Source organism: Leptonychotes weddellii, chromosome 7 (genome assembly GCF_054177405.1).
Source record: "Leptonychotes weddellii isolate Sample4059 chromosome 7, ASM5417740v2, whole genome shotgun sequence".
NCBI classification, from domain to species: domain Eukaryota; kingdom Metazoa; phylum Chordata; class Mammalia; order Carnivora; family Phocidae; genus Leptonychotes; species Leptonychotes weddellii.
In genome coordinates, this window is record NC_138375.1 from 84,675,266 (window position 1) to 84,691,579 (window position 16,314).

The 16,314-nt window shown below is 42.5% G+C and overlaps 1 protein-coding gene across 1 annotated transcript in view; it reads right to left on the reverse strand.

Annotated features, from left to right (window-relative positions):
• The window catches only part of LOC115936549 (uncharacterized), a 541,924-nt gene that overhangs the window by 469,011 nt on the left and 56,599 nt on the right, over positions 1-16,314 (reverse strand). The gene's annotated exons all lie outside the window — the stretch shown is intronic.

Sequence of the window (16,314 nt, forward strand, 5' to 3'; positions counted from 1 at the left end):
ACATCTCAACAGTGTGTGGCTTTATAGGTGAATGGAGTTTATTGCCTATAAGCTTAGAGGTGGGACACTGAAAGCAAGGCAGAAGCCAATCATCTGCAGGAGGGAATGAGGTCATTTAAACGCAAGCTGCAGTGATCTGGATCAAAGGATGGGGAAAATCCATGACTGATCTGGTGGAAATTCTGAGCAAAAGGAGGCCTTTGGGAAATGGCCATTGTGACCCAAATGAGCAAAAGAGTTACCCAACCTTTCTGCTTAATAGTAATTCTAACAGCTATCCTGTACTGAACACTCCTATGTGAAAAATCATTTTAATAACAGTCCAAGTCTTACTATGAGTCAGTTTTCTGAGTACTCTGCATCTATTATCTCATTTATTCCTAAGAAGTCTATGGAGTAGGTACTATTATCAGCACTTTACAGATGAAAAGGGGAGGCAGGAAAGGAGTAGGAGATTTGGCAAAGGTTCCCCAGGTTACAGGTGATAGGGGAGGACAGAGTCCATGTCCCTAATCCTTCATTAACCAGTCTTTCTCTTGTTCTCATTACCTGATTTAATCCTCACAATGACGCAGCTAAGAAGGTACTGTAACCCTTATTTTACAGATGAGAAAGCCGAGGCCGAGAGGCACTCATGTGTGTTCATCAGACCATGATTCAGACCAGGCCTATAGTAATCCGCAGCCCATAAACTTGCTTTCCGGCACATCACCTGCCGGGGGAGAAGTGTCCTTTCCAAAACTCGAGATTTCGTAACGGAAATGGGATCATTTTTAAGTTTTTACTTCTCAGACTTCTCAGAGCCAGGTTTGATGTGATCTTTTGGCTGAAAAAGGTGTCTACGTTCCCAAGTCCCCACTCAGAAATTACACATTTTCCATGTGGAATGTCCATCAGGATTTCCAGGACTAATCAGGAATCAAAGACAACCCGACAACCTCCCCCCACTTCAAAGGGCTACAAGGGGGAAGTTAAAGGGCCTCTAAGCAGCTAGGGCAAAAGATCTGTTGAAGAAAATATCCCGTTTTCAGTAAAGGCAAACAAGGTTGGATTTATTTCAACAGAACAACATTCCCAGAAGTCTATTTTTTAATATGTTGCAAAACTACTGTTCCCCAAGCTCACTCTTGGATGTTTCCTACTTCATCTTTCCTTATATCTCAACTCAGAAGAATTTAGTTGGAGGATTACAACAAGAGTAAAATCCAAAAATGAATAAAGGCCCACTTGGGAAAAAATGTCTTTAACAATACAGGCTTATTTGCCTCAAGACTTTACTTTCTCATCCAGGAAGCTCTGATTCCCAATGGTCAGGGCTACCTTAGAAAAAAACTATAAATTAGAAAACTCTTTCAATCTTTATGTTGTACCCCTCGCTTCCCTACCTCTCACCCCCAATACACACACAGCCTCCTTCCAGCATCCTCAGATTTACTGGGTACCCTCATGCTGCTTGGAACTCCTGTGGGCTCTATGTGGACTGGTAACTCAGATATCCCTACACACACACACACACACACACACACACTCACACACACACACACACCAACAAAGCAGCACCAGACACATGAGTGGGGACTATACTTTTAATCTATGAGATCATATGGTATACACCGCCGAGGTGACGGGCTCCTGATGACCTAGTTACCCATTTACACCAAGATCAGCGCTGCAGAGCCCACAGCTCACAGGAGGTCAATGACTACCTCAGCTTCTAGCCATCTGGGTGGTGGGTTCAACCTGCATATCAAAGAGGCAGCAAAGCTACAGTCTAAATATATAAGGAATCTGACGGTGACTGTGACCCAGTCCACCCCTGTCCCATTCTCCCAAAGACTTTTTCTTCCTCCATGTCCACTCCCTACTGTATCCTCTGGTCTTCAAGCATGTCTGAGAACATGATCCTCTGGACTTTGGAGATGAATGAGCAGCAAGCTCTCCCTCTGGCCTGTAATCATGCCCAGAATACTATCCACAGTAGCCTTTGTTCTCCAGTCTCAGAAGAGGGCCCCATGTGTTATGCTCTTCTTCTCCTGCCTGTCTTCTGTTCAGAGTGGCCCATTAGATCCTTTGTGTGTGTGACCCAGCCAGGGGACAGTGAGGGAAGTCCTGGAGTGATTAATGTGTCCTGACACTCTGCATGGATTCATTCACATACAGTAAATCTCCCTGTCCCAAGTGCTCAGATGTCATCTTGGAAAGCTTAGAATATTACAGGCACAGGAAGCCAAGGGGACGTTCATGAGAAGCAAATGCTTTATTTGACATGGAAACTCCTCAAGCATTGTTCCAGAGCACCAAATTCATTGGGTTTAAAGCCAAAACTGTTCCAATTAACTCTGTCTCCTACAAAACCACTGGCTACAAGGAAGATATTTTTCACCTATTTAATTCAAGGGGCTCTACCTTCATGGGGAGGAAGATTATTTTAATGCTTTTGGTTTTTATGGATGTAAATTCAAGAAAATTGTCATTCTCCAGTTCCTATTCTATGTTTAATCTATACCAAACTATGGCCTCAAGGAACATCAGTAAAATCTTAATTGAGGACGTCCTGGGTGCAAGTCCCTATGTCAGGGACCAGGAAGATGGGAAGGTGTTTATTTAATGTAAGTAGTCAAGAAAAGAATTTAGACAAGTGTTGATAATTCTGATCTAAAACTAAAATTTCCAGACAATTGAAGAGTGGAGAGCTGCTTAATGTTAAAAAAATACTCAGATAAAAATGCCAGTTCTGTATCTACAAAGCCAAAAGTAAAGTGTGTTACTTATTCAATTGTTTTGGCCCATGCAGATAATAAATCCAGGCTCCAGGAAACCATACAAGTAGAATGGACCAAAATAAGTAGAAGTGAATGGAAAAGCTGAAAAAATCAGCCCCACCCTACCCACACCCTACCTCCCAAGCACATACACATTCATCAGTCTATTCTTTTCTCTAGAAAACCATTCCCCTCTCCCCCAACAGTAACATCTTAGTGTGATTTATCTAAACAATTATTTCTATAAGTCATTTTTATATTGGCTTTGTCTACCCACACTAAATGAAGAGGAAAAATAATTCAACTTCAAAGCCCTTTGGCTAGGGAGTCACATGAAGGTGGCATTCTGTGCCTGCCTGCATTTGCTATGAAGACCTTGTTTTTATACTGCAGCCCATCTGTGTAAGAAAACCCCTATCAGACAAGGGGGACCTGCCATCACTGCTGGAAGAGGTCTCTATTGAAAGCATGCAACACAGAGAATCAAGAATGTCAACATGCCAACTCCATAACCCCCAAGGACTTTTGGTGTGAGCTCCTTTTCTATCTACACTTACTCCCAGATGATCTCATCTAGTTCCATGACTTTTAATAACAAACTATTTCCAAATTTGTGTCTCCAGCCAGGGCCACCCCTAGGGCATTTGGGACCTGGACAAATGTTTTTTGCCAATCTCTGTCTCTATAAACAGTTTGAATCACCCGAAATCATGTTGTCAGCACCGTTCTGGTGGCCCAATTACACACAATCCAGAACAGGAAAGACTCTGTTGGACAGTAGAGTGATCCTCTTGGGATGACCACATCCTTGGTGCACTGACATTTCCAGCTATTCCAAGCACCAAAGGGCCACTCAGAAAAGCTGGAGAAACTCAATCCAAACTCTAGGGCTCCTGAGGCACAGGGTTGGCTAGTGGTCTGCATGCACTAGTCCAAGGGGATACTGCCTCAGCCCCAATCTTGTTCCAAATTTCAAACTTGTCAGAAGTCACTCACTTTCCAGTATACAACCATCTACCAGCCCAACCACTGGCACATGTTTTCATTCCTCAATGACATACATCCATATGTTCATATTGTCTCTCTATCTCTATCCTACCTGTCCATCTCTATCCTATCTCCAGTAGATCACCACTACAAAATGCTACGACAAAGCCCTCATGATGGCAAGACCAACATTACCATGATGGGGAGAAGGGGAGTGGTGGTGATGGGGTGGCTACGAAGCACCATTTGATCAATAATCCCATCCAAAAATACAAATTTCACTAATCCTGTTTTACTCAAAATTGTTGCTGGGAGGAGGGAGGTTAGCCATGAGCTCAAAAAAAAAAAAAAACAGACTCTAGGTGATAGGTAATGTGAGTAGGACTTACCCAATCGGTTGAAGGCCTTAAAGAAAAAAACAGACCTCTTCCAAAGAACAGAGAATTCTGCCAAAAGACAACCTTCAGAGTCAATGTATACATGTGAGGATATATTCATTTATATATGTATGTACACACACACACACACACACACATACCACACACACCCTGTTGGCTCCATTTCTCTGGAGAACCCTAATACTGTAATAAATAAGACAAAAACTAGATAACACCACACTACTAAAAAATAACTTACAATAATGAGGGGCTAGGTTGGAGGTAAACTGTTATACAGTTGGTGCAACATTCATGAGGAGTGTAGATATAGTGAGCAAATTTTTATTTTATGGCATGAATGCATGTAAGATTTTTTAATGTAACCATTAAAAAGAATAGGACTAGAATGTGTTAACTTCTAAACTAGCAGAGGTAGTTTAGAAGTCTGGAGGTAATCAAGAAAAGTGGATCAATATAAAGGATAACAGGAAGATAAAAAACAGAAAAGGCAGGAAGAAGAGCAAACTTGGCAAAAATAAATAAATCTATCAGCAATAAGTGTACTAAACTTGCCAATTATAAAGGATTCCTAGATTGGATAAAAAGAGCAAAATTGTTCTTTATACTCTTTAGAATAGATACATGTAAAACATCAGAACAAAGAAATGTTGAAATTAAGGGATAAAGAAAAATATACGGGGCAAATACATATCAAAAGAAAACTGGTATAGCTATAATAATATTGAACTAATTGGAGTTTGAGCCAAAAAAATAATTGTTCAGGATAAAGATGGTTTTTACATTATGACAAAAGGAACAGTGCACCAGGGATATGAAACAATTTTAAGCATACATGCACAGTGACATAGTCTCAGACGATATAAAGCAGTGAGACTCATACAGATGCCATATCCACACAGCTAATAATAGGGTTTGAAATATTCTAGCATTGAGACTCTTCAGAGAAAGCAGTTAGTCTAACCACAAGAAGACTGAATACAAATGTGCAGAACCAAAGAGTTGAACATGAGAACCATGCAGCTCCATCTGTATTGGCCCAAGAACCACAGCAAGGCAATCTTCCACTGGCTCTGTGCAAAAGCAAACTTTCCTTTTTATTAGCGTTCTGAGGCAGGAGTAAGAAACTTGGAACACAAAGCTGTCCCATCTTCCCAGTCTCACACTTCCTCCCTGGCAACCAGTCAGACACAAAGGTGGGTCCTACATTCCTTCAGCAGCAGTCTCGAGATAGTCCCAGGAGGCACCTAACTCATTTACAGGATGTGGTCTCCACTCAGGGAGACTGCTTCAATACTTCTTCTTTTTTTTTTTTTTAATTTTTATTTTAATTCCAGTTAGTCAACATACAGTGTTATATTAGTTTCAGGTGTATGACACAGTGATTCAACAGTTCCACACATCACCCTGTGCTCATCACAAGTGCCCTCCTTAAACCTCATCACCTATTTACCCATCCAACCCCCTACCCACCTCCCCTCTGGTAACCATCAGTTTGTTCTCTATAGTTAAGAGTCTGTTCTTTGGTTTGTCTCTCTCTTTCTCTTTTTCTTCCCCCTTTGTGATGAAAGAAATTGAAAATGACACAAAGAAATGGAGCGACATTCCATGCTCATGGACTGGAAAAACAAATATTGTTAAAATGTCTATACTACCCAAAGCAATTTATACATTCAATGCAATCCCTATCGAAATATCAACATCATTTTTCACAGAACTAGAACAAACAATCCTAAAATTTATATGGAACCACAAAAGACCCCCAAAGAGCCAAAGCAACCTTGAAAAAGCAAAGCAAAGCTGGATGCATCACAATTCCGGACTTCAAGTTATGTTACAAAGCTGTAGTGATCAAGACAGTTTGGTACTGGCACAAAAACAGACACATAGATCCATGGAACAGAACAGATAGCCCAGATATAAACTCACAATTATATGGTCAATTAATCTTCAGCAAAGCAGGAAAGATTATCCAATGGAAAAAGAAAGTCTCTTCAACAAACGGTGTTTGGAAAACTGGACAGCAACATGCAAAACAATGAAACTGGACCACTTTCCTACATCATACACAAAAATAAATTCAAAATGGATTAAAAACCTAAATGTGAGACCTGAAACCATCAAAATCCTAGAAGAGAACACAGGCAGTACTTCCCTGACATCGGCCGTAGCAACTTTTTTCTGGATAGGTCCCCTGAGGCAAGCGAAACAAAAACAAAAATAAAGTATTAGGATTACGTCAAAATAAAAAGCTTCTGCACCGCGAAGGAAACAATCAACAAAACTAAAAGCCAACTACAGAATGGGGGAAGATATTTGCAAATGACATATCTGATAAAGGGTTACTATCCAAATTATACAAAGAACTTATAAAACGCTCAGTACTTCTTAAGATAAAATAAGATTTGAGAAAGGACCAGATCCATTCCAAAGGAAGCTTCTTTGTTCCTTCCTTCAGTTAAGATTACACAACCTGATTTCAGGGGCAGAATATCATGGTGAATAAAAGCCCAGGCCTGGCTATCAAGTGGTCATGGGTTCAAATTCTAATGGCAACAAATAAGCTATACAGCAATAACTTTGGACTGAAACTTTACATGCCTCAGCTTCTACATTTTTCAAAAGTGAAGTAGTATTTATAAAACACTTAGGACAGTTTTTTTCACAGAACAACCACAGAGAGCTATTTATGCAAAGATTGATTATGATGATGATGACAATTACAATAACGATAATTTGACGAGTAGTCTCAGTCTCACTAACATACTCCCTTCCAATTATTCAGATCCAAATGGAATTCTGTAGTTCTTCACAGGCTGAGGAATACACCCTCTATCAACACCGTCCTCCTTTACATACAACTAGGGTGAGCGTTTTGGACTAAGTGTGTTCCTTCTCCTGCTCCCAAGCTTTCTCTGTTCACCACTTGGCACTGCCGTCTCCCCGTGACTGAAGAGAAGGAAGGTCATATTATGGTAGTGGAAGTGGCCACTGTGCCCCTTTGCTGGCCAACAGCTTCTGCCCTGCAGAAACCAAGGAGCCCTGAGTCCTATGCTGCCCCTTTGCCAATAGCAGTGCCTGACACTGCACTGCCTTCATCACCACATTGAGGTCATCCAGTAAGAAGAAGAAAAGATCTTCCGTTTTTCTCTCCTGTGCAGGAACAACTAAGAAGAACAAGCTGTCTTCGGGGCATGCTCCTAGTTCTGGTCAGGGTTTCCTGCCTGCCTCTCTCTCTCGTCAGCAGAGCAAAGTGGGCTCTTTGAGTCACAACTGCATGGGCACCAACGCTTGCTCTGATCCACAGCCTTCTGTGAAGGAAACATGCTCAATGTAAGAAGACAGGGACGTGCCATACAACCTGCAGATGCCTCTCAGGATCTCAACCCCTTGCCATTCCCACTCCCTGCTCCAAGAACAGCCCTCTAGTTGGGGTGGAGGGAATCCGTTTTCCCCCAGGTACATGTACTCTGTTGCCAGGGGCAATATGTCCAGCCTCCCCATGCCTTTAGTAGCCTCGAACTTACATTCCCTCTGAAGAGGCTCTGGTTCGGGAAAGCAAAGGAGAACAAGGACCAGCTCTACCGCTAAGAGAAAAGAAATTTCTTCTGTAGAATCACATAAAAATGCATTGAGAAAGAACCTTCATGGCATAAGGAGGAAGAAGGATCTATCTTGGTGTGACTGCCTCAAGTCCATTTGTGGATTCCCAATAAACCTGAAAATTTTGAAGCTCCTGTTTCCTGCCTTTCTTCCCATGACTTTTTGTTTGTGTGTCTGTCTTCTTCATTTATTATTCAAGATATTTACTTAGTTGACTGGAGAGCAAATCACACCAGAAACAAAATCAACTACAGGCAATTGATCGGCTTCCCATAAACACTACTCACTCTGGCTGCACAATTTATAGTACGGTCTGTAAGCACAAAAGCCAATTCAGTCTCAATCATTCTGATATTTTTCATTCCAGCCTTCAGTAAGATATGAGAACAAGAGAACCTGCTTTCATTTTTCTCCAGCTTGAAGTCCCATAAATCTATTCTATTCCCATCTATCTTGGGAGGTGTCCATTTCCACCTGCGCATTTCTGACTTTCTTTCACATGGGCGTGGCTCGTGAATCAATCAACACGACCGCTGGCTTCTGGGTGGTTGTTCTGACGCCCTGCAATGAGAATGTCTTCCCTGAAACTGCTGTGGCTTCTCAGGCTTTCACATGTAGACAAACAATGGCTTGGTTTTTTGCCTGACTGGCTGCAGCTGCCCTCTGTGGGGATACTGTGGGGCTAAGCAGATGGAAAGATGGAACAGGCAGTTTTCGTGTAGCACTTTGCCTCTCAGACCAGAAAGCAAGGTTACCTGTTCGCAGCCCTAACAAGTTGGAACTGCTATTCAGCATCCTTCAAATCTCGAAGTGGCCAAGCCAGATGAAAGTGAAAAACAGCAAGAGCCACAATCTTGAGCTCTCTGCCCTGCTCACTGCTGATATCAATAGCGAAGCCTCTGATGATCCTCAGAAGAAAAGGCAAGAAACCAAGGACCAGGAAGAGCCTGCTCAGTGCTTCATGGCTCAAGCAGCAGTGTCTTCTCAGGGCACCACAGAACTCCCGAGGTAAGCAGTCCACAAGGTTGATCGAAAATCACGGCCCCTCCCTACCTTCCCACACGTCTCCAACTTTCTGAGGTTTCTCCAGACCTTTTGAATCTGATTCTCTATTTTGTGACCAGCCAGACAGCAGGCAAGAGCCAGGGGGCTTTGGCCAATTACTCTGGCAGAAGAGCCTCGATTCAAGCAGCTAATGCCAAATACTGCATCCCTTCTGCTGGGCAATCCCCTCAGAACCCATCTCCAAGCCTCCAGTTGTATAAGTTGCAGAAATGGGGCAGTGCTGGAATGTGCTGGCCTACCCAGCAAGTGGTACAGAGAGCAGAGGAGCAGAAAGGACTTGAGAGGGTATCCCACCTGCTTTCTCCTCTGCCCAACAGAGATGGAAAAATGTGAGAGGGGAGCCTTAGAGTCTAATGTCCAATAAATATGAGATTTATCAGGGTGATAATAATCATACTTTTTAATTAAAAAAAATAAGCTAGCTGATCAGCTGGAGGATAGCAAGGCACTGAATGAATCACTATTTTGATTACCATTTGTATAGCACTGTGTAGTTGATAACCTCATACAGTATCTCTTCTAACCTGTGCAACACTTCTCAGGTTGTAACGATTATTATACACTCTTGAAGCACCAGAGCCCCAGCTAGACTAAAGGCCCCGGATTAAACAGTAAATGGCAAAGCTCGGACTAGGACCCCAGTTTTGAAGCTCTGCTCTCATTATTTTCTTACTTGACTTCAGCTCCTTCACCCAGGAAGTTGTTAAATTTATTTCCAATGTTCCTTAGACATTTTACCCCATTTTATTCTCACACAACTCTGTAAGATAGGCACTATTATTATGCTCAGTTTTATAGATGGGAAATTTATGCACAGAAGGATTAAGGGATTTTCCTGAAATCCTTCAACTAATTAATGGCCATGATCCAAGTCTCCTGAGGTCCCAATCCAATGTTCTTTGGGCATTCTGTCAACAGCCATCAAATTATTACCCTTCTCCCCCAGAGGGATGGGCAATAAAATCAAGCCCTGGCTGGAGCCAGTATATCCAGAGAGACCACAATGCCATCTTTGGCATGAACATACTTGACTCGGAGCAATGGTGTTAATATAGTGCTGGATGCATTTTTCAATTTCCAATGGTTCTTGTGGTTCAGATTAAGCTTATTGGCCTTCAAGCTCCACTGCTGGAAACTGCCACCCTGCCAGGCCTGGCCCACAGCTCATACTTCACACCTTGTCTCCTCCAGCCTATAGATTCAACTACTCAGAGTACTTCAGAGCTATGGTGATAGGAAGAGAGGGCTATGGGATTCTACTTCTTGAAACTGAGAGCTGGGCAGAGTGACACATTGATTAAAAAGTACAGATTTAAAAAATTTAAAAAAAGTACAGATTTCCAGTTTCTGTCTGTTTTGTGTATTATATACACCTAAAACAGTGACTCTAAGTCTAAAGAATAATAAAGGCTCATTATTGCTAACTGGGAAACTCCTTCTCCAGTGATATATTTAGCATTAGTCCCTCCATGAATAGGAAAAGGAAAATACCTTCTTGGCATCAGGTAAGATCCAACATCCAAGGACCCAACAAAATGGCAACCAGTTGCTCCAAATCCCAGGCAACTCCCAGCTCTGGATGGATGGAAGGTGCAGATGCAGGCTAAAAAAGGAGCTGTTCATTGGGGACTGACTGAGAAGAAATCAGCCATGTAGCATCTCACTCCTCTTTCCAGCCTGAGTTATTTCCCTTTCAACAGAACACCTGTGTCACCCCAAGCCAGATGGCAAGTTCTTCAAGTCAGCATCCTGTAGTAGAGTGGTCTAAGCACCAGGGACCTTGGCCTTGGGACGGAAATGCATTTTTTTCTTCTTTGGGCTTTTATTATATTTTTTTCCTGCTGGATGATATCCCAGGTATTAACTCTAGCTAAAGAAATCTGGGTAGGTGACAGGCTAATATGAAAAAGAGTTGACACAGGGGCTAGTTGAGAGTAGACAGTGAAAACTAGCTTGAATTTTTATGTGACTCTCATGGGCCCCAGGAACTTTCAACTTTGGAAGCCACACCCAACCTACAGAACAACAAATGTTTTAGAATGCAGCCACATTTCACATTAACAGTAATCTGTATGTAACTGTGAAAGAGGTCTTATTCAAGATTTATTCAATAATTTATTATTCAATTCAAGATTTATTAATTTTAATTTTGAAGGTATTCAGTTATATGTTGTATTTTATGGGCAATAAAATTCTTTCAAGACTCAATTTCCTTGTAAGCCTGTGAGAATCCCCAAGTCCTGGATACTGTGCCCAAGGTGCCCGATGGGTGCACAGCCCAGGCTGGGAGAAGGTAGCATGAGACAGGCCATGGAGACATGGGTGACGGGCTAGAAGGGCAGAGAGCAGCTGCAATGGAGACCAGGGGGAAGGGGTGCAGCCATGAAGTCTGACAGTAGCCAACTTATGACATCCATGGAGAAAGCTCTGAAGTGGGTCTAAGATTCAGTATCCTCAGTATATCACAGCTCGGCAGAGCTAGAAGACAGAGTCTTCAGTGGAAGGATAATAAGACATCAATGTGCTCTCTCCTCCTCTGTGCATTCCCTCCCTTTTGAAATCTCTTCTCTTTCCTCCTTTCTATGCAGACAGAACCAGAGGAAGGGCCAGGCCTCCTCCCACATAGGAGAGCCCCTCATACCTTGGAAGACCTAAGAAGTTCAGGAGGAAACTCCAAATCGAGAGGTAGATGGAACCTCATAATCACTTATCAGCCCATGACTGGGAGGTTGCACTGCCTTTTTATTCCCAAATCACTGTGACATAAGTTCCCATGATTCCAGTTCCTGGAATCTAGGCCTACATCTACTTAACAGTTTCCAAGAATGCTCACTAATTTCTGACCTAACAAACATCCCCAGCTTCCTGCACTGGAGCCTCCTTGTCACCATGCCACATTGCTGCCTTTCCTAACCATACCCTCAGAGGCTCCTCTACTGGATTCAGCTGTCCTTTGCTGGTGTCCTCAGCTGCAAGTCCCATTCTGGCCTTGTGGAGGAAATAATGTTCTCCCTCCTTTTTGTTAGTCTTTTTGAAAAGTGGACTGAGACTCCTTGGTTCCAGAGATCACCTTGTAACTTTTAATAATACTTTATTGATGATTAGGGGTAACAGAAGAATAACAGAGAATAACTCACAATCCTTGCTAGAATTAGTTATTCCAAGAGTCCATAGGCACAAACGGACCTCAGACACTCTTACTGAGCCAGCTCCCTGTCTGGCTCCTTCCCTGTCTCCACACACATCAATCTCCATGCCTCAGTTAGGGCCCGACCTATCCCTGGCCTTACAAAGAAAACAGCATCCTTTCCCTCCCAATCTAAGGCTGTCTCATTTTTATTCCAGAAGTAACTTTCTCCTAGGGTGTTTGCCTTTGGGAGTAGACATTCCCTTGGGGTTGTATATCCATCCAAGTGTTTGGTCTGACACCAAAAACTAGGCCAAAAACTCAACAAGAATCTTTAAGTTGGAGAACACATTTTTTAAAGTAAGGCTTAATCAAACTGAGATAACACCATATGTGGGACAGCATTCTAGCCCAGTACATCTTAAACCACTTAGTCAAGCCCTTGGTCTTACCTCTAATGGGAGGTAAGAAGACCAAGCTTCTATATCAACTTTGCCATAATCAGTTTCCTACTTCCAATTTCTTATAAGCAAGTGATTGACTAATGTATATATACAATGGGACACAAATTCACACACACACACACAATACAAATTATAATTTCAAATATAGGGTGGTCTTATTTTAAATATAGGAAGGAAAATATCTAATTTTACACAAGTAAAATTCTGCCAATCACTAAACATAGCATTTAAGGGCTGAAGTATCTGCTTTGGGTTATATGAAAGCATTTGGGTTTTGTACCAAAAATCAGAAAAAAAAAAGGGGGGGAGGTATTTGCTTTACATTTTGCCTGAGTAAAAGGGCTAACTCAAGTTGATTTGCCCAAATCAAAAGGTCAGGCTTCTTTGAAAATAAATTACAGTCTCTAAGAGGTATGCATGTATATAAATTTTTAGATGACATTTTTCTACCCTAAAAGGGAAAAATCTTAATGTCAATTTTCCATTACAAACTTTATTATAAAAAAGAAAGAGACAGACAAACCAAGAAACACTCTTAACTATGGAGAACAAACTGATGGTTACCAGAGAGGAGGTGGATGGGGCAAAGGGCGAAATAGGTGAGGGGGATTAAGGAGTGTACTTGTCACTATGAGCACTGAGTCATGTTTAGAATTGTTGAATCACGATAAGGTAGACCTAAAACTAATATAACACTGTATGTTAACAACACTGAAATTAAAGTTAAAAACTTAACAACAAAAAAACCTTCATTATCATACAGTAGGACATTTAATCCACCCCTATTCTAGGCCTTATGGGGAAACTCTCTACGTGCGCTCACTTTTCTATACCTCCTCTTCCTGAAAAAGGTAGTGTCCATGGGGCTAAGGTAAGTAGCAAACCTAGATGAGAGGGACCAAGGAGAGACCTTAGTCTAGAGGGACAAAAAGAATCCTCGTAACCCACCTGTGGTCCTGCCTACAACCCCAGTATAACAGGTTCTGTTTTAGAATTTTCTGGGGACAAACCTCTCTTGGGACAAAACTCACTATATAGAAACTGCATCTGGAAAGCATTTGGTGTACATGCCTCCTAGGAACACAAAGCAATGACTGGTGATGGGATGGCAATTTAGAAGCACTTAACAAGTGGGTAGCATTAAAGTAGGCACAGGGTAAGTAGACATTCAACAACCAGCCCCTTACTGAGGTGAAGACTGCTTCCCACTTTAAATTGGTCCTGCAGACACCACAAGGACTCAGAAGCCACATCATTCCTTTGAATCCAATAGCATGGATAACACTCCTACCACCACCACCTTAGCTACACAATACTCGGGCAGCTATGGGAAGCTGTTTCCCTGTATCAGTTGGCCCAGACAAAGCTCTTAACACCAGTACAGCATTTCTACTAATTAGTGAAATCCAATTCTATTATCTTGAACATCTGGTTAGTGTTCGGGTGGTAAAACCAAAGAACTGGAGTCAGAAGATTTCTCTCGTCAAGTCTACATTCAAGGAAATGATTCTTTGTGTGTCTACAGTCACATACTGAGAGGCATGCTACCAATAAGTTGTAAATAAGGTCTTCTTTATAAGATGCTTCCTCTGCAAGAACTGTAAGTAGCTGACAGCCAATGGGAGACACTCTTTACGCAGTCCTCCTTGCTCTCAGAGTCCATTCCCTCTTCTTAGAAGGACACAAATCATATGGAATTACAGCTCACTCTAGTGACCTCATTTCAACTTAATGACCTCTTTGAAGACCCTATCTCTAAAAACAGTTACATTCCAAGGGAGGTACTGGGGGGTTAGGAATTCAACATATGAAACTGGAAGTGGGGGACAGTTCAGCCCATGAGATGGGGTGAAGGGCAGGATTAAATTGTGAACTCAGAATGCCTTCTCTACCTACCAGCCTTCCTGGCAAAAGGTTTTGCACCATCCTCTAACTCTGCAGAGTGAAGGCCTCTCAATAAAGTACAGCCCTCTACCTCACAGCACAGATGCCCTCAAGCAGTAGCCATGCATGTCCTTGGAGATACACAGTCACCGCAGTGATGTTGGCATAGGATCTTGTAAGAAGATGTTGCCAACAATCTCTGCTCAGGCAGGCTCCATCACAGCAAGAGCCAAGCTTCCTCTGACATGGAGGGCCCACAGAGGATTGAGATGATGACAGATACTACACTCATCCAACACCCGAACAAGGCACTTTGACTAGGTCATAAATTCTGAGTTTGCTTGTCATTTCTAATTTGAAGACAAGGTCTTTAAAGAGAAAAGTAAGTTAAAATGAGGTCATGGGTCGGGGGAGCTAATCCAATATAACTGGTGCCTTAATAAGAAGAGGAGATTAGGACACAGGGAACACCATGTGAAGACTCTGGGAAAAGATGGCCATCTACAAGCCCAAGAGAGAGGCTTCCAAGGGGAACAACCCTCCTGACAGCTGGATTTTGAACTTCTAGATTCCAGGACTGTGAGAAAATAAATTTCTGTTTAACCCATCCAAGCTGTGGTACTTTGTTATGGCAGCCCTAGCAAACAAATACAAACACTAAACTTGGGGAATCCACTACTTTTATGGCAAACCTGCTATTTGTCCCAGAGGGAGCCTTTGCCTCATCTCTTAGAGTTGCTCTCTGCCAACACAACCTGGAGAAATACCTCACGTAGAGAGCACTGAGGGCCTTGCAGCAGACAGGTAAGAGTGTAGAAGCTCATAGAGCACTCTTTCTCCCAACAAGGTGGTGAAGGTGCATTGTGTAACATCTCACCTGAGAAATCTCACAGACTACATTGTTGAGTTAGGAAATTCAATTATACAAATATCCTCATTAGCTTGTGGAACCCAACTGTAAAATTTAGATCTCTCACTTAGAAAGGATTGGCATAGGGGAGTAGTATGTCTTCAAATACGTTACATCAAAAGTCTTGGTCCTTGGGGAAACAGCAGTTGAGAAAGATGGGTGGTAGTGCCATAGTGAGGTACCTGCTTGCATATGGCAGACTGTCAGAAAAATAACAAGGCTATGTTTATAACCTTCTATTTTATTTGCTTCAATATGTAATGATAGCCCTTTGAAAAAATGCAGGAAATAGGCAGAGTGGATAGTGTGGTGGCCTTGTAATGTGTCAACTTGGCTAGGCCAAACTACGCTCCCCAGAATCCCTTCCCTGTAAGCAGGACAAGCTTGATGATCATGCAAACAGTACAACTGCATTTTATAAGTGAAGTCCAGTAGGATAGTGGAAAATGTTCTAGAGCTTTGCAGCCTTGGCTCACACACTTTCTCGCCCCTGCCTCCCTAGCTTCCTGGGACTCCCCTTCCCCATTATATAGACTTTTGCCACCCCCAGTGGGGTCCAGGACGTGGGACAGGGAGGGTTGGTGGCGGGCATACACTCTCTGAGTGCCAAGTCATGGGACAGGGCCCAGGGTGCCTGTGAGGTCTGCATACACTCTATGAGTATCCCATAAGTTAGGGAATGTGGCATTAAGTAGCAAATAATGAACACCATGACATATCCAGAAAAAGACTGTGAAAGAAAGGAAAGCAGTTTTTCAGCTCTTTTGACCAAGGAGCTCCACATTTTCCGTTTGTGCTGCCCCACACATCATGTAGCCAACCCTGTCTGTATAGTTCATGGACATGATGAAAAGGACGTACCATGATAGACATAGCTGCGCAAGATTTAGAGCATGGAAATGAAATTTAGAGGACCTATTGTTTTCCACCTTTGAAAGGGAGAGGCAGATGCTTTTGTAGCTCTCGTACATTCTCGCTGATCAGCTGACTCAACACACTGGCATGGGGCAGCAGGGGGCTTGCAGCTGCTCCACCTTCCCCTGGATTCTTCTTCAGCTTATCCAGTTGCTGGACTTCATGATGAAAGACACCAGCTTTTCCCACATGACAGACACAT